Source organism: Monodelphis domestica, chromosome 1, assembly GCF_027887165.1.
Source record: "Monodelphis domestica isolate mMonDom1 chromosome 1, mMonDom1.pri, whole genome shotgun sequence".
Lineage (NCBI taxonomy): Eukaryota > Metazoa > Chordata > Mammalia > Didelphimorphia > Didelphidae > Monodelphis > Monodelphis domestica.
Genome location: NC_077227.1, coordinates 647,912,831 through 647,930,419, shown reverse-complemented (window position 1 = coordinate 647,930,419; position 17,589 = coordinate 647,912,831). Strand labels below are relative to the sequence as shown.

Sequence of the window (17,589 nt, the reverse complement as noted above, 5' to 3'; positions counted from 1 at the left end):
CAGAGGTCAAGTGACTTGCCCAAGTTTGCAAAGCTAGTAAGTTCCAGGAACAAATTTTAACTTAGATCTTCCTGATGCCATGTCTAAAGCTCTATCCATTGAGCCAACTAATTGCCCCAGGGAAGTACTTTGCAAAATCACTATGTAAATATGAATTATTACTGTTATTTCATTCTCAGAAAGTGGAGATTTGTTGAATGATTTTAGCATCAGTATTCTTTTTTTACTTGATCTATGATTCATTTGTTGCAGGGAGCTCTGAATGAAGTTTTGTCATGGATGCAAGCTGCCATCTTGTCTTTAATTTCACCTCTTAGAAAGGTGCCTGGGGCCCTGAGAGTTTCAATGGCTTGCTGAGGGCTACACAGCCAGACTCAGAGGCAGAATTGGAATTCAGGTCTTTCTGATTGTGAGGCCTATTTCAGCATGTTGCCTTGTCTCCTGTGGCGGTCAATACATTTTAAAATACCATCCCAAACCCCTTGGTACGGTTTTTGTTTTGGATGAGAATGTGGACTGAATTGGGGTGGTGAGCATCACCAGGAAAAACATTGATCTTTGGGTCTGAGAAACTGAAATTCAGAAAATATACCCCATAGACATTAGTTTTAAACCTCCCTCTATGGTCTCATTTTTTTGACAATTCTGTGAAAAATGAGCTCTTCTGAACAGGCTGCTCCCTTCCTATTTTTTTTTTCCTGTCCTGCAGCAATTAAACAGCTGGGCAAGAAAGGAGATGAGAAGTTCTGTTAACCCCTCCAAGCCCAAGGGCTCAGGGGCATTTCTCCTGATGGAGGAGGCTTTCTCCAGGCTCCCTCCCTCTCCCAACCCACCACAAAGAAAAAGGCACCTCCTAAAGAGGTATGTTCTTGAACGGCACTGGTGTCCGCATGATTGAAGCAGTCAGGTCAGAGGCCAGCACGGGGGAAAGGTCATTGTAAACTAAATGCAGCTGCTGAATCTCCTTGTGCTTCTCCTTGGTGTCATGAAGACAAATGGCATTAAAAAAAATTCTCCCAATGAGCCAGTGCTCATTTTCTCCTTTCTCATCATCCTCCAAGCGTTTCATAATGAACTACAGCTCCATCATGTGTAGACCTAATGGCTTTAAACCTGTACTGATCCCAATGAGAAGAAATTGGAATTTAGAGGATGAAGTCAACCTTCTGAAGGAAATCATTCGTATGTTACTAAATCTTGGGTGATCACCAACTATACACTGTTTTTTAGTAGCCCCCCCCCCAAATAATAAAATAAAAAAGAATGCCTTAGTAATCTCTGCTTCCAGGTCTTCTCTCCTAGCCAAGATTTAAGAGGGCGACTTTCTAAGCTACAAAACCAATGCTAATACACAGGAACATTTTCTAACGTTGTCAGTATCCCTGATATCTGTTTTATATGGATTATAATCATGATTGTCCATGTGATTTCCCTCAATTTAAAATTTCTTTAATAAGACGCTGCTTTCTTAGTGAATGTGAGTTGAATTTAATATTAATCTAAGCAAAACACAAATAAGATGGTGCATTTGCTCACATAAAAAACCTTTGAAAAGCAGCTTATTAGAAATATAGTATATGATTTGCTGCTCTGAGACAGAAGCACTTTGTTCCATTTCTTAAAATACACCCAACTCAAAACCAAAGAAACTATTAGCTCATTACAGGTCAAGCAAATTATATCCAGCCTTCTGGTTTCTAAGAAGGTGAGAGCTGTAATAAATTTGGAGAAAGGAATCAATCCTCAAGAAATAAAATTAATTTGTCTTTAATGACTGAGAACACAATGTAGTCAAAATCCAAGGCAACTCGAGATTGGAGCAATAAAAAGCATAAGGCCTTCAGCTGCACAAAACAAAAGGAGTTGTTTTAGGGAAAGAACATTATTCTAGAGTCAGCAGTCTTGCACCCTGAGTAGATTTTCCTGGGAGATTGTAGAAAGGGAAGTAGGCCCTTTCCTTTTCACTCAGCTAATTCTAAGGCTTACAAACTAGTTATTCCCCTTACTCCATATCGATTGCATTTTTGTTCTGATCTTTGCTAAATCAGGTTTAACTCCACTCTGATCTATAGAGATATAACTAGCAAGATACCAATGGAGTTTTGCTCTAGGTCATCACTGTAGGGTTATTGAAGTGGTTCCACATATCCTGCCTGTAGCTATCACTCTTTGGCACCTCATCCTATGGTCCTTTAGAGCCTTTCAGTTCAATTGTCCCTGTGGGACTTCTTTGGTGCCTATTTACTAGTGTGTTACCTTTCCATATCCTCTTAACTAAATTCACTTTAAGAAGAGTTATGGCTCTACCAAACTATCAAATTCTATGTTCCATGTTCTTGTTTACCATCACCAATCATGGAGGAATAATTGTTAGTGTCATCCTTGACCTATAGAAACTAAAGTATTATTTTCAGTACCAATTGGACTGACGGAGATTTGGGTTTAAGGGACCATCAATGTGGCTGAATACAAAAAGTATTGGTTTTGGAGTAAGAATTAATAGAGGACCCAATGAAGAGATATGAGAAGGCATCTCCCCACCATTTTTTGGAGAATGAGAGATTGATGGGTAAATGATTCTGCATATGTCAGAGAATTTTATAGTTGGTGCTATAGGTAACAGGGTGCTGCTAGAGTTTATTGAATAGGAAGAATGGCATGGTCAGACCTATACCTTAGAAAGATCATTTTGATAGCTGGAAGAAGGCTGGACTGGTATGATCCAAGTGTCACGTGATGAACTTCTATACCAGAGTGGTGGCTGTGTCAGAGGAAAGAAAACAGCATATATTCTAGAGATGTTATGAAGATAGGCCTGGTAGACTAGGCAATAGATTGGATATTGTGAAGATTGGATTTGGCTCTCCCCAGCTTGTAACAATGAAGGTACTTAGCTCTTCCTGTCTATTTTTAGATTTTAATCCCCCAAAATGTAAGCACAGTACTTAAAGTTGAGTATGGAGATCTACCTATTTTGGATTTTAACCACAAAAAGGTGTGAACACCCATTTCATACATTGAGTGGGAGGTCTGTGACCCACATGTGAAAGAATGGGCAGTCTTAGAGTGGAGCATTGGCTGTGATTGGTAGATGTAAAAATTTAGGGGAAGTGACATAAGAGGAAAGGGTCTTTAAAAGTGGAAACAGAGACACTTGGAGTGAAGAGAGTCACTTGGACTGAAGAGAGACTTGGAGTGAAGAGGGACACTTGGAGTTTGAAAGAGACACTCTTGGAGTGAAGCCTGCTGGAGTTGAGGCTGATAAGGAATCTGCTGATCGAACTGAGGTGGCGAATGTAAAGGCTGACTTCCTTTCCTTGGCTTCCGGAAAAGTCCCATCATCTCCAGACTACTTTTCCCTGACTGGGAAGAGAGTGGTACTCTCCATATTAATTGGAACATTAGGAAGAGAGGAGGGATTGGGGGAAAGATAATGAGTTCAGCTTTGGACATGTTGAGTTTAAGATGCCTGTGGGATATCCAGTTTGAGATGCCCAATAGGTAGCTGGAGTTTCAAGGCTTGAGGTTAGGAGAGAGGAGAGGGCAGAATAAGGAGGTCTGAAAATCATCAGCATAGAGATGATAATTGAATCCACTGGGAGCTAATGCAATCATCAATCTGGTCTAGTAAGAGAAGAGAGCCTAGGACAATGGTGACAATGTGAAGTACATTGTAAATTGTGAAGTGCCATAGAAATGCTGGCAATTATTTTTATTTCAAAAAATAGTCTTTCTGTTTTGATTTACAGGTTACTCCAAACATTCCAGACTTTTTAGACTTTCTATTTAAAATTCCTGATATTCCAGTAATATTTTTCAAACATTGCAGTTTCTGCTAATTCCAAAGGCAAATGGAAAGAATTTTTTTTTCATTGCCCACAGTTGGACTCTATGCACATAACCGCCTGCCTTTATCAGTGCAGATAACAACAGCTTGATTGAATCTGAATTTTTCCATCAGATATGTGTCATATGATTAATTGTGGAAAGGGGTCATGATATTGGAAAAGAGAAATTTGTATCTTCCCTTATAGATATTCTCCAAAAGAAAAGGGATACTAGCAAGGCTGTGAATATATCTTTAAGTCCTTTCCAAGGAAAAGATTGAACTGTGAGGATCCATATGTCTTATATACTCCTGAGAGTGACTTATACAGTTGCCATTCTGTGTCAGCCTCATGATCTATCCAATTCAGGAGACTATGAGAGAGACAAAGGTGATGCAAAACAAATGATGGGGAATGGTAGATGGCTATTTATATTCACATTTGTAGGGAATTGGTTTCCTATCTTTGTTCTGGTCAGAACAAGGTCTATTCTGGTCAGAATTGTTTTAAAATGAACTTGGAATGAGTAACTTTGTTGAAAAAAGGACCTAGCAACAGAATTTTAGTAGGATAACTGTAGGGTCTGAGGCAATAGTTCCCCTTGGTTTCATCCATAACATCAGCATACTAGAGAAGGGAGGAAGAAGAAGAAAAGTTGTGTGTTGAAGGCACATCTGGGAGAGCATAACACTTAACCAAGGAGAGAAGAATAGATGTGTAGAACTAGATGCATGATGTTTCATACTAGGGAAGTGATGTTTTTGTTTTTATTTCCATCAGTGTATTTGACTGACTTGACAGCCAAGACTGGCTTTCAAGGGGGCAGTTGGGTAGTTCAGTGGATTGAGAGCCAGGCCTAGAGATGGGAGATCCTGGGTTCAAATATGGCCTCAGACACTTCCCAGCTGTGTGACCCTGGGCAAGTCACTTAACACCTATTGCCTAGCCCTTACCACTCTTCTGCCTTGGAACCAATGCACAGTATTGATTCCAAGGCAGAAGATAAGGGTTTAAAAAAAAGTGACTTTCATAGGATCATATCTATTTTAAATTTGAATTCATCTTAGCGGTCATCTAGTCCGACTCCCATTTTACAAAATTTTACAAAAAAGTTCCAGGGAAGATGACTTGCCCAAAGTCACAGAGGGTAAATGGTAAAAGTAGAATTTGAATACAGATTTCTTACCCCAAATCTATTGTTATTCCAGTGGATAGACTACACATGCTTTAAAGAATTAAAAAACAGTTTTTCCTGATATTCTGGTTTGAAAAAACTGTGACTGTGAAGAGGAGCATGGCAATTTGAGGTTGTAGCTCACCCTTGGGCTACCTCTTAACCCACACTCACAACTTGGATCCCTCATGGGATTTCAAAATACTCCCTAGGTCTACACTTCTAAAACTATAGTGTATGAGCCACAAGAATGTGATTATCTTGATTCTAGTAAGCCAGGGGACATATTTAACTTAAAGTAAAGAAATTTGCTGAAACATCAGTCAGAATAGTAGCCAAAATGTCTCCCCATGAACCTAGGATGCACTCTTTTCTCACACACACACACACACACACACACACACCCCAACTGTGAGTAGAAAGAGTTCACAAGATTAGAGATATATACATAGAGAATCCAAGTGGTCAAGGTACATGCAAAGAAGAGGGCAACATAGAACTCTAATACCTATGGAGCTTATGATGTCTCTCTCCAGAGAAAGAACTGTTAGAATTAAATAGAAATAAGTAAGGTATAGTTTTATTTTTTTTAAATGTATTTATTCTGGTATGTTAACATGCCCAATCCATCTCCTCCCTCTTTCTCTTCCTCTCATTAGAGAAGGCATCATTTGACCAAAATGATACATGTATATATAAAACTGTCTTACTTAGCATTTCTGTTTATCAGTTCTTTGAAGGGTGCATACATTCTTTAAACAACATTTCAGTTGCTATATGTAATGCTCTCTTAGTTCTGCTCATTTTGCTCTTCATAATTTTCATGTAGGTCTTCCCATGTTTTTCCAAAATTAATTTCCTACTTGTTATTTCATATAGTGCAATAGTATTATATCACAATCATATGCCACAACTTGTTTAGCCATTTCCTAATTGATGGGCATCCCCTTAATTTCCAGTTCTTTGCTACCATAAAGAGAGTTGCTATAAATATTTTAGTATAGATTCTTTTCCATTTTTCCTGGTGACCTTAGGAAGTAAACCTAACAGTGGTATTGCTGGGTCAAAAGCTCTACAAAGTTTTAAAAAATTGTATTTAGAATATTTTCCCATGACTACATGATTCATAATCCCCCTTCACCCACTATCTCCCCCCTCCCAAAGCCGACAAGCAGTTCCACTGGGTTATACATGTATCATTGGTCAAGACATATTTGCAGTAGAGTGATCCTTTAACATCAAAACCCTAATCACATCCCTATCGCACAACATGGTTGAGCATATATTTTTCTAATGCATTTCTGGTTCCACAGTTCTTTTCTCTGGATGTGGATAGTGTTCTTTCTCACAACTTCCTCTGGATTGTCTTGGATCATTGTATTGCTGCTGGTAGAAAAGTCTATTACATTCGATTGTGCCATAATGTATCCATCTCTGTGTACAATGTTCTCCTGGTTCTGCTCTTTTCACTCTGCATCAGTTCCTGGAAGTTGTTTCAGTTCATGTGGAATTCCTCCATTTCTTTATTCCTTTCAGCACAATAATATTCCATCACCAACAGATACCACAATTTATTCAGTCATTCTCCAATTGATGGACACTCATTCATTTTCCAATTATTTTTGCTACCACAAAGAGCACAGCTACAAATATTTTTGTACAATTCTTTTTCCTTATTATCTTTTTGGTACAGTTTTGTAACTCTTTGAGCGTAATTCCAGGTTACTCTCCAAAATGATTGGATCAGTTCACAGTTTCACCAACAGTGTATTAGTGTCCCCATTTTTATACATCTATTCAACATTTGCCATTTTGCCTTTTCATCATTTTAGACAATTTCATAAGTGTTAGATGATATCTGAGACTTATTTTGATTTTTATTGCTCTAATCAATAATGATTTAGAGTATTTTTTTCATGTGGTTATATATAGATTTGATTTCTTCATCTAAAAACTATTAATATCTTTTGGTAATTTTTCAATTGTGGAATGACTTCTATTCTTACATATTTGACAAAGTCCTTTATATATTTTAGATATGAGACCTCTAATCTGAGAAACTGTAATTTTATATATCATATAATTTTATAGTTTAATTCTTTTGCCAAATGATGCCTTCTTTAATACAGAGAGGAGAGGAAGGGAGGGAGACACCTGGGAACTTAATGCACCATTCCAACTAACCTCAATATGAAAGTAATTATTAGATGCTTCTGAGTATGGCCCCCATTTGGACTCTGTTGGTTGTTGTCTGATAGATGCTGCTTTACTGTTTGGCTATAGTCATCACTGCCTCTAGCTTTGGGTTTTACTGACATCTTAGCCTAGAATCCAGATATGTTCTGTTGGAGAGAACTAGCACTCCTAAACTAGGACCAGCAGGAACATCAGCTCAAGGAATAGCCATTTCCCAAGCAGGATTTCAGGCCAAAATTCTATACTCCCAAATCCTCTTGACTTGACTCAGCTCTGCAACTAAATCTTCCTCCGGTGGACATTGCCATGCACTTCTGCTGCAAGAAGTCTACACATGCCAGGATTGCCAAGGGAGATGGAAATCTGTGAGTGGGAGAAGAAAAGCACAAGAAGAAATATCAGCGTTGTTGGTAATCTCATTGGTAATTCTTAGCAGGAATTTACCAGCCCTTTCTTACACATGCTCTACAATCTGTGAATAGGTCAAAATATCTAGAAACAAGTCTCACCACCTGCAAATTCTTTCACCCAGAGTCTGAAAGGGGAAGCACCCTTATATCTTACCAACTCTGATACCTGCCCCTATACCATGTAATTTTATCAGAAGACTGGAATCTTAATTGTTTACCCCTTTCAACAACCCTAAATGATAAAATAAGCTGGGGAAGCTAGAAATGTCTATTCAGTGCTTTTGGAGAAAATGGAAGTCTGAGAGTTGAAGAATCTCCTTAAAGTAATTACTTTTTTCTTTTTTCTTTTCTTCTTTTTTTAAAAAAGTGCTTTCTCTTTAGCTGAGTCAGCAGTGTTTAAATGATTGTAAGAAATTCTCCAGAGAAACTGTTGTTTATGGAGATGGTTCCATCTAGCTGTAAGATAAGGGAGTTGAGGCTTTTCTCAGGAAAACATATCTTGTTAAGTATGTTTGATGGGAAAAATTAATTAGGTAAAGTAGCAAAACTCTGATTTAGAAAAACATTGTGACATGGTTACTATAGTGTAGGATTTGGAATTAGGAAGAGCTGGGTTCAAACTCTGAATCTAACATATTTGTGAGATTCTGGGCAAGTCACAACCTTTCTGAGCCTTAGTTTTCTCATCTTTAAGATGAAGGGGTTGGACTAGATGATTAACTGACTTCTCAAGTCTCTTCTAGTTCTAAATCTATGATCCTATGATTTAATAATCCAGGAGTAACATACAAGACTACATAGGGAGTATTCAGGGTAATTCAAAGGCTGTTGCAGGGCACCATGATGCTAACTATGATACTTTGCAATCATCCCTACCAGATCTAACTTTTGACCCTACAGTCTTTATAACACCCTACAGGTGTTATACCTGGGACAGAATGTGACTAGAGCTAGCAATTCAGGTTGATAACCCAAAGTTTAGAGGTAGAGAGCTAGCCTTGGAGCCAAGGCATACCTCTGATACAGCAATGGACAAGTCCCATGACTTCTCAAGGGTACCAAGCTACTTTCTAAAACCAAAATTTATAGATAAATTGCCGATCTGCATTAGTGGAAAAGTTTGCATATCATGAGTTCCTCATCCTGATAAAATCATAGGACTTTTTAAAAATCCTTTTCAAAAATGAAATCCTAAAGCTGAGAAGAAAGAAGATCTGAAAGGGCATGACAAGAAAGATACTGAAATCCAAGAAAAGAGATTAATCAGATCAAGGTACCAACAATCAGAGGACCATACATACTGTTCCATCAGGCACTGTTTTCCAAAGTGTGACAGTCTTGAGCATGTAGGAAATGACTGTTCCTGACTGTGAAGAGAATAAATAGAGTTCTTTCTTTTAAAAGGCTCGCTCAAGAGGTTCAGAGGTTCCATAGCTTCTTTGAAGGCTGAGGCTAAAAATTGGGGAGGTCTGGAGCAGCTTCGAGGTCCAGTGGATAGAGTATCAGATCTGAAGTTAGGAAGACCCGAGTTCACTTCTGGCTTCAGACACTTTCTAGAATGTGTCATCCTGGGCAAGTCACATAATCTGCATTTCCTTCAATTTCCTCATTTGTTAAATGGGGAAATAACAGCATCTCCCTTCCAGAGTTGTTGTGAAGATTGAATTAGATAATAATTGTAAGTGCTCAGCCCAATGCCTGGCATATAATGGGTGCTATATAAATGCTAGTTATTATTATTCTCTATTTCACATAATGGCCAAATGGCATTTGTATGATATTGTAGAGACACCACTGTCTTAGGTATCTTGCTATCACCATCTTGAGAGCCCCAAATAGAAAGAAGGCATCTTGGTACAGTGAAAAGATTTAGAATCAATGAACGTGGATTTAAAGCCTACCTTGACCACTTACTACCTGTGTGACCTTAGACAATGCAGTCCTTCTTTGTGCCTTAGTTCCTTCCCACACCCCCCACTACAACATACCTTTGGTATCCTGAGGTTTTAATAAAATAATCCATAGAGGTCAATCCTAGGCGCAGACCAGGAGCACTGTAGCAAGCATTTATTTCTATCTGTCTTTGCTCTAAGATTGGAAATGTGTACAGCCAACTGAGCTTCCACTGGGGCTGTTGTTGGTGTCTCTGCTAAGTGTCTGGCTGGAAAATCTGTCAGGTTGCCTGTAGGCAGATCCATTTCAGGCTAGAATGTATTCCTAATGATCCAATGACCTCATTTATTAAAATTTCCCACTTCCCTCTTTCCTTGTTGGAAGATTCAGCTAAACTGCTTCTGGATGGGTATGGAGATAGTGAGCAAGGCCATTCCATTTGTTGGCTTTGTTTCTTAACAATGGTTCATAAGGATTAAAAAAAAAAAGGTTTATTGATTTTTTTACATTCCTGACATTTCTCAATGTCCCTCCCTCTAAAACCTACTTGTGTAACTGGATTATAAACTTAGAGATGGAAGAGACTTCAGAGATCATTTAGTTGATATAGATGAAGAAACTGAGGTCTAGGAAGGCTAAGTAATTTATCTTAGGTCATGAAGGTAGGAAGGTCTTCTGACTTCAATGACAATTTTTTTTTCATATTGTACCATATTTGAATAGTACCAACTATTTGAACCTCAAATTTTCTGGATATTTTAATGAGAAGCTTCCTGTAACTTTGGATGCAATTTGGTAAATAATACTTTACATCAAAACAAAATGCCCCCCTCAAGAACATAGTTAAGGAAAACAAAGCAACATCAAGCAGGATGAAATATGCCTCATTCTCCTAGTATGGGTCACTACCTTGACAGAGTTATCACAGGCTTTTCTCACATGTGGTCTCATAATTCCCAGGGCTGAGACTAGGGAACAAGGTGCAAAAGGAGGCTGTGGATGCTGGAACTAAAACGGTCTTCTCCCCTAGACATCTGGGAAATTGGAAATGGCTTTTAGAGTCTCCATTATGGCAAAATAAATACAACTTTAGGATTGGTCTCCTGCACTGGCAATCTAACCCATGCAGAGAATCAGCCCAGGTGGTAACAGGCAGAGGAGACAGTCCAAAGGCCAGCTCTTTCAAAGGTTCTGAGTGAGAGTGATGATGCCCAGGCTGCAAGCTAGAAACCGTATTTCCTATGCATGATCACCCAGATGCTCCTGAATCGATGCTCCTGCAGTAATGGTGGGGTGCACTGGAGCATAGATCATCTGAACAATGGGCCATGGACATTTGGGCTTGCAGCCGGCTATACACCACAGCTATCTGTTATGTCCCTGGCTTTCTGTGGCAGCTTTAATAAGATTTCAGGAAGGATAGCTGGCTGATAAATGCATGTGCAGAGGTAAAAAATACAAATGTAAATGTTCTGCGTCACCTGCATTTGAACAGAGGGTAAATGTAAAGCTAGTCACTCATTGCTTTACATGTCACCTGACTATTTAGTCACAGAACAATAATGCGGGTGTTGGGAACTATTGTCATAGGCCTCCTACAGTAATTTTCACTTGCTTTCCCCAAAGCTGGGTTTGTGAAGCACCAAAAAAAAAAAAAAATCTTAGCATAAATCATTTCTTTCCCAGCTTTTGACAGCTCCTGTCTCAAACTCAATTAGTCATCTGGCACAAGGAAAGCAGAGATCATCACAAATTCACAAGTGCTTAATGGATAAAGCAAGGCTGGGGAGTGATTTCCTCTGTTTAATCTCTGCTGTTCAATGTTCATTAGTAGCTGACAGGGGTTATTAAAATAAATAGTGCATCCGAAGATTTTTTTTCAAGGTTAAGCAGGTGTGTGTGCTTGAGCATGTGTATGTGTGTATGTGTGTGTGTGTGTGTGTGTGTGTGTGTGTGTGTGCATGTGTGTGTGTGTATTTCATTTTAAGGAACTGAATGAATTACAAAGCTTGAGATGCACACCCAGGGAAATAATCACCTGAGTACCTAAGGTTTGGTTTAGGATTGGTGATTTGAGGCACTATATTGAGGAGCTGGATCAGGTCCTGTGGGAGGTTCCTGGTCTTTTGGGATCTGCCATATTGTGCTGGGGGCAGATTTTTTTCAGGCTAAATTATGAAACAACAGATATAAACATTCAGTTATACCAGGAGGTTGGAGCTTATGGTTAACTTCTTTCTCTTCCTTTCCTTCCTTCCTTCCTTCCTTCCTTCCTTCCTTCCTTCCTTCCTTCCTTCCTTCCTTCCTTCCTTCCTTCCTTCCTTCCTTCCTTCCTTCTTTTCTTCTTCTTTCTTTCTTCTTTCTTTCTTTCTTTCTTTCTTTCTTTCTTTCTTTCTTTCTTTCTTTCTTTCTTTCTTTCTTTCTTTCTTTCTTTCTTTCTTTCTTTCTTTCTTTCTTTCTTTCTTTCTTTCTTTCTTTCTTTCTTTCTTTCTTTCTTTCTTTCTTTCTTTCTTTCTTTCTTTCTTTCTTTCTTTCTTTCTTTCTTTCTTTCTTTCTTTCTTTCTTTCTTTCCTTCCTTCCTTCCTTCCTTCCTTCCTTCCTTCCTTCCTTCCTTCCTTCCTTCCTTCCTTCCTTCCTTCCTTCCTTCCTTCCTTCCTTCCTTCCTTCCTTCCTTCCTTCCTTCCTTCCTTCCTTCCTTCCTTCCTTCCTTCCTTTCTCTCTTTTTCTTTTTTCTTTCTTACAATTTTTAACATTTTAATGAAAAATGTTGAGTTCCAAATTCTCGCTCTCTTTCCCTTCCTCCCCTCCCCCCATTGAGAAGCCACACATTTTGATATAGATAATACACGTGTATTCATGCAAAACATATTTCCATATTATTCATGTTATAAATGAAAACGCAACCCCCCCAACTCACCCAGCAGAATAGAGTTTTAAAGAGTCATATAGTTAATTTCTATTAACTTGTCAGAGAAAATTTTAAAGTAGTAAAACCTCCCATACCCACTTTTCCTTTCTTGACATCAAAATTATTATATTTATAATACAATGCCTCTCCAAGGTCATAAGTTGTAGCACAAGTGCCACCTTGAATCCATTGAAGAACTAATGAAATTATAGGTCTTGTCTGAGCCACTTAACGCTGTTTGCCTCAGTTTCCTTATCTGTCAAATGACCTGGAGAAAGAAATGGCAAAACACTCTAGTATCTCTGCTGAGAAAACACAAAATGGTGTTACAGAGTCAGATGTGACTGAAGAATGACTGAACAACAACCTAAATCAAATGATCAGGAAATACAGTGGTCTTAGCCTTTAGGCCTCTGAGCCAATCAAGTCTCCAAAATGAATTTTTACAGAAAAAAAAAACTAGCCTGATTCAGATGCGCTGGGGAGTTGGATTACTAATCTCAAGGAGCTCACAGTCTAATAGAGAGACAATTTGCAAACAACTATGTACAAACAAGATATATGTTGGAAGAACTAGGGACAACCTCAGAAGAAAGGAACTAAGATCAAGGAGGACTAGGAAAGACTTCTTGTAGAAGGTGGGATTTTAGCTGAGACTTGAAGGCTATCAGAGAAGCCAGGATATGGAGAAGAGGAAGTATTCTAGGCATGGGGAAAGGAGGGTACTGTGACAAGGAAATCACTTTAAAAGACTGATATATATTAATTTAAGGTCGCCAAGGAATTCAGCTATGTAATTCCTAAATGAAAACTCAAGTCAGCAGTCAACCTTTTATGGAGTTTAATTACAAACAGGAGGAAGAAAGGTATTAGAGATAGAGAGAGAGAGGGAGAGAGAAAGGGGAGAGAAGGGAATAGGGCTTAAATACCCCTTCTGTTTAGGCTGGGCCAAAAGGCCCAAGCCCTCAGATAGCTGAGGCAAAGAAAAGAGATCAGTCCCTATCACTCACATGACCAAAATGGAGAAACAGTCTCAGGGGCTTCCACCTCCAGCTTCCTTCAGAGCCAGCTTCTCAGAGCACAACCTCTCCAACCAACCACCTCCCTAGTCCTCAGACCCCGCTATCTTTAAGGAAAACATCCAAGTTCTCTCCCCTCAGTTCTCACATCTACCAATCACTGTCCATGTCTTCCCTGTGCCAATGGTGGCTCTACCTTAACCCAGGACTGCCCAGAGGTCTGTGGCTTTGCACATGTCTGTTGAAGGTCATATTCTCAAATAATTAAATCTTGATCCTTTGCTACATCCCTTCCTAAATCCTGTTACCCTGAGTAGGGTGGAGATTGGAATAATTAAATTTTGATCTATGCTGCAGCCCTTTCCATTGTTCAGCAAAAGGTTTCTGTCCTAAAGTAATCTTAAGAAGGGAGGAGGAGGAACCTCCCTTGCCAATGGGGTTCACATTCCAATAGAGTTCCCACTATCAGTATGAAATTTTCCAAGTATGAAATTTCCCAATGGTGAAATTTCCAACATTTATAAGTCTAAGAAATTTTAAGGTTTACAGTACAAAGGCATGAAGATGGGGAACAGCATGTTCCATGGGGAGTAGCAATGTAACTAGTTCATAATGGATGGGACTACAGCATAAAAAGAAGGATGGAAAGGTAAGAAATGATCAGGTCATGGATAGCTCTTGTCAAACAAAGGACTTTAAAATTGATCCTACTATGTGCCAGGTGTAATTGCAGTAAACAGCTCTGCTGGGCTTTGTTGCATAACCAGGTAACATAAGTTAGACCTAAGCTTTAAAAAAATCATTTTGAGAGCTGAGTGGAATAAGGAATTATTTGAATCAAGGGCACCAATTACATGGTTATTGCAATAGTTTAGCTCAGAGGTGTGGGAAGGGAATTTCCCTCCATTCCGTTGCTCTGTTTGAAGTCAAAAATCAGGGACCCACAGATCAAAGACCACTGACATGTGCAGGTATAGACAGACTCTCAGAGAAAGGAAGCTGAAACCAATGAGACAGGAAGCTGATCCCATATAAGTACTGCCCTCCTGGACAGTGCCAGGCAAATTAAGGAACTATGATTGGTTCCTGAGACATGATGTGGGGGAGCTAGTGGGTGGAGAAAACTGCTTATAAGGCTGGACCAGGAGTCTACTCCCTCTCTTCTGTCTTGAGCTTGGAACCTGAAGGAACCCCTGCTGGTGGTGAGCTTCAATCCATCAAACTGCAAATAAGGCAGTAAGCTAAGCTACTCTCTACCTCTTTCCTACATTTTCCTCTCTTTACTATCACTACTTTGATGTAATAAAGTCATTAAAGCTACTAACAGTCACGTTTTTTAATTTTAACTATTATAGACTTAATGAGGAACAGAACCAGCATGGTGGCTGTGTGAGTGGAGAGAAGGGGATGCATGTGTTGAAAGATGTTATTGAGAAAAAAATGAAGAGATCTGGCATAAGCCCAAGAAGATCTTCACCAAGTACTATAAGAAATGGCAGGATGATGATGGCAAGAAGCAGTTGAAGAAAGACTTTAACATCATGAAGAAATATTTCCAGGTCATCCGAGTCATTGCTCACATCCAGACGCGCCTGTTCCTTTTGAGGCAGAAGAAGTCTCACTTGATGGAGATCCAGGTGAATGGTAGAAATGTGTCTGAGAAACTGGCCTGATCCTACAAGAAGCTGGAAGAGCAGGTGCCTGTGTCTACTGTGTTTGGAAAAAATGAGATGTTTGGAATCATTGGTGTGAGCTGCTGGCCCATGAAGAAAATGCCTCCCAAAACTCACTGAGGCCTGAGTAAAGTGACATGTGTTGGAGCTTAGCATCCTGCCTGTGTGGCCTTCTCTGTAGCTCAAGCTGGTCAGAAGGACTACCACCATCACACTGAGATTAACAAAAAGATTTATAAGATTGGTTAGGGTTACCAGATCAAGGACAGCAAGTTGATCAAAAGGAACACATCCACTGATTATGACCTGTCTGACAAGAAGTTTTCAGACTAAGAGCTGGTGGATTTTTAATAAATTGAAATTATTTTTTAAAAAATAGAGGAGTTAAGGATGATCCATATTTGCCAATTTAGGTGATGGTGAGAATGGTGGTAGCTTCAATAGTAAATAGTAAATTTTTAGAGAGAAATCTGGAGTTATACTCAAAGAGTTATATATGTGTATATACCTTTTGATCCAGAAATACCACTATTAGGATTTTACCTAAGGTGATCAAGGAAAAAGGAAAAGAAACTCTCAGATGTTCTACAATATTTCTAGCTGCTCTTTTTGTGGTGGTAAAGAAGTAGAAACTGAAGGGATGTCCATTAATTGGGGAATGACTGAACAAGTTGTAGTAAATGAGAATACTATTGTGTCATAAGAAAGGACAAACAAGATGATCACAGAAATACCCTGGAAAGTCTTATATGAAGTAATGCAAAATGAAATGAGCAGAATCATGAGAATGTTGTACATAGTGTAATGATGGGGAGTAGAACAAAAGAACCATTAGGGGAAATGGAAATATTGAGAACTCTACAGTGCATGAGATAGGAAAGGGCAGTTGGAAACTGGACAAGGACTTCTGGGAAATTCACCTGAGGAGGAGGTCTTGGGTGCTGAGACACAGAAGGGAGTAGAAAGAGAAGCTATTTCTCAGGCCATTCAAGTCACCTTTGGGGATTTCTGACACTGACAGAAATCTTAACATTGTAGGTTCCTGTTTAAAACATCACTGGTTCCTGTCAAAAACCCTAATTTCTTCAAAGACTTTCATTTCCATGAACTATTGAGTTACTGAACTTAAATCAATGAGCAGCACTCTCTTTCCTTTTTTCTACCTCTCCCCTGTCTACAAGAAAACCTAGTACTTCCATAATTAGTTTTATTTATTTATTTATTTATTTTAAATTTGAGCAGATATATTTATCATCACGGCCATCACTGAGACTCAGTGTTATATGACTTATAAGAGGTTACATCAGTAAAAGGGGCTTATTTGTTTGAAATGAATAGATATACCTAAAAGAGAATAACAAAGACATGGGTGATCTCCAGAAAATATATTCCACTTGTGTTTCAGTCAGTGCCAGGTAATCACCATGTATGAACAGAGATATCAGAGCGTAAGAGAAAACTTCTCTACTCCCCAGGATTGTAGGGAGAATTAAATAGGTATAGATATAGATATAGATATAGATATAGATATAGATATAGATATAGACATAGACATAGACATAGACATAGATATAGACAAAGATATATAAAGTGCAAAAGTTTGTTGATTTTTTTCCTCTTCTATATGCCTGGCACAAAAAAAGCATTTAATAAATGTTTATTAATTGATTCATAATTTTTTGTTATAATAGTAGTTAACATTTATATAGCTCTTCCTATGTGTAGGCACTGTTCTAAGTGTTTTATAATCATCTAATTTGATCCTCACAACTGTAAATCTTGAAATTTCTCAGACTTGTGAATGTTAAAAATTTCCACATTGAGGAATCCTCCATTGGAACAAATTCCCTACTGGGAAAACATTCCCCATTTTGATGTGAGAACTTGGCAGGATCAGAAATGGGAGGACCTCTACTCCACCCGTACTTAAGACTGCTTTAGGGGAGAAAACTCCTTGCTAAACAATGAAAATACTTGGACCCATGCTTATAATAAGGCAAGGAGTTCTTTGAGCCATGCCTGTTTTTTAGAATTGATACAATGAGATGCTAGGTACCTAAAAGGGTCGGGCAGGTTTTCGCTTAATGAGATTAGTTGACTCAGTGGTGTTTTCACTGGTTCAGAGTTACTGAGGAGATTTGTCGACTTAGCAGGAATTCAGATGGGCTGTCTTTTAGAAGACAACTACAGTGATTGGTAGATGGAAGAACTTAGGGGAGGTAACATAGGAGAAAAACCCCTATATAAGAAAAAGCAGAATCTCTTGAAAGAAAAATCCTTTTGGAGGATCTCTGATGAAGATCGCTTGGGAAGAATCTCTTGAGAGAGGCTCTGGAGAAGGGAAGCTCTTGGAGGACAATCTCTAAGGAGGTCTCACTGGAGCTCCTCTGAGGGGACTCTGTCCCTCTGGAGGCTCTGGAGAGAGGCCCTTTGGAACAGTCTCTGGCTGGAAGGCTCTTTAAGGAGGACTCTGGCTGGAATGCTCTCTG

The 17,589-nt window shown here is 38.9% G+C and overlaps 1 pseudogene; it reads left to right on the top strand.

The window, feature by feature from the left end:
* The first annotated feature begins 1,070 nt into the window (after window positions 1-1,070).
* LOC130457319 (60S ribosomal protein L3-like) lies at window positions 1,071-15,433 on the top strand (annotated as a pseudogene).
* The last annotated feature ends 2,156 nt before the right edge of the window (window positions 15,434-17,589 follow it).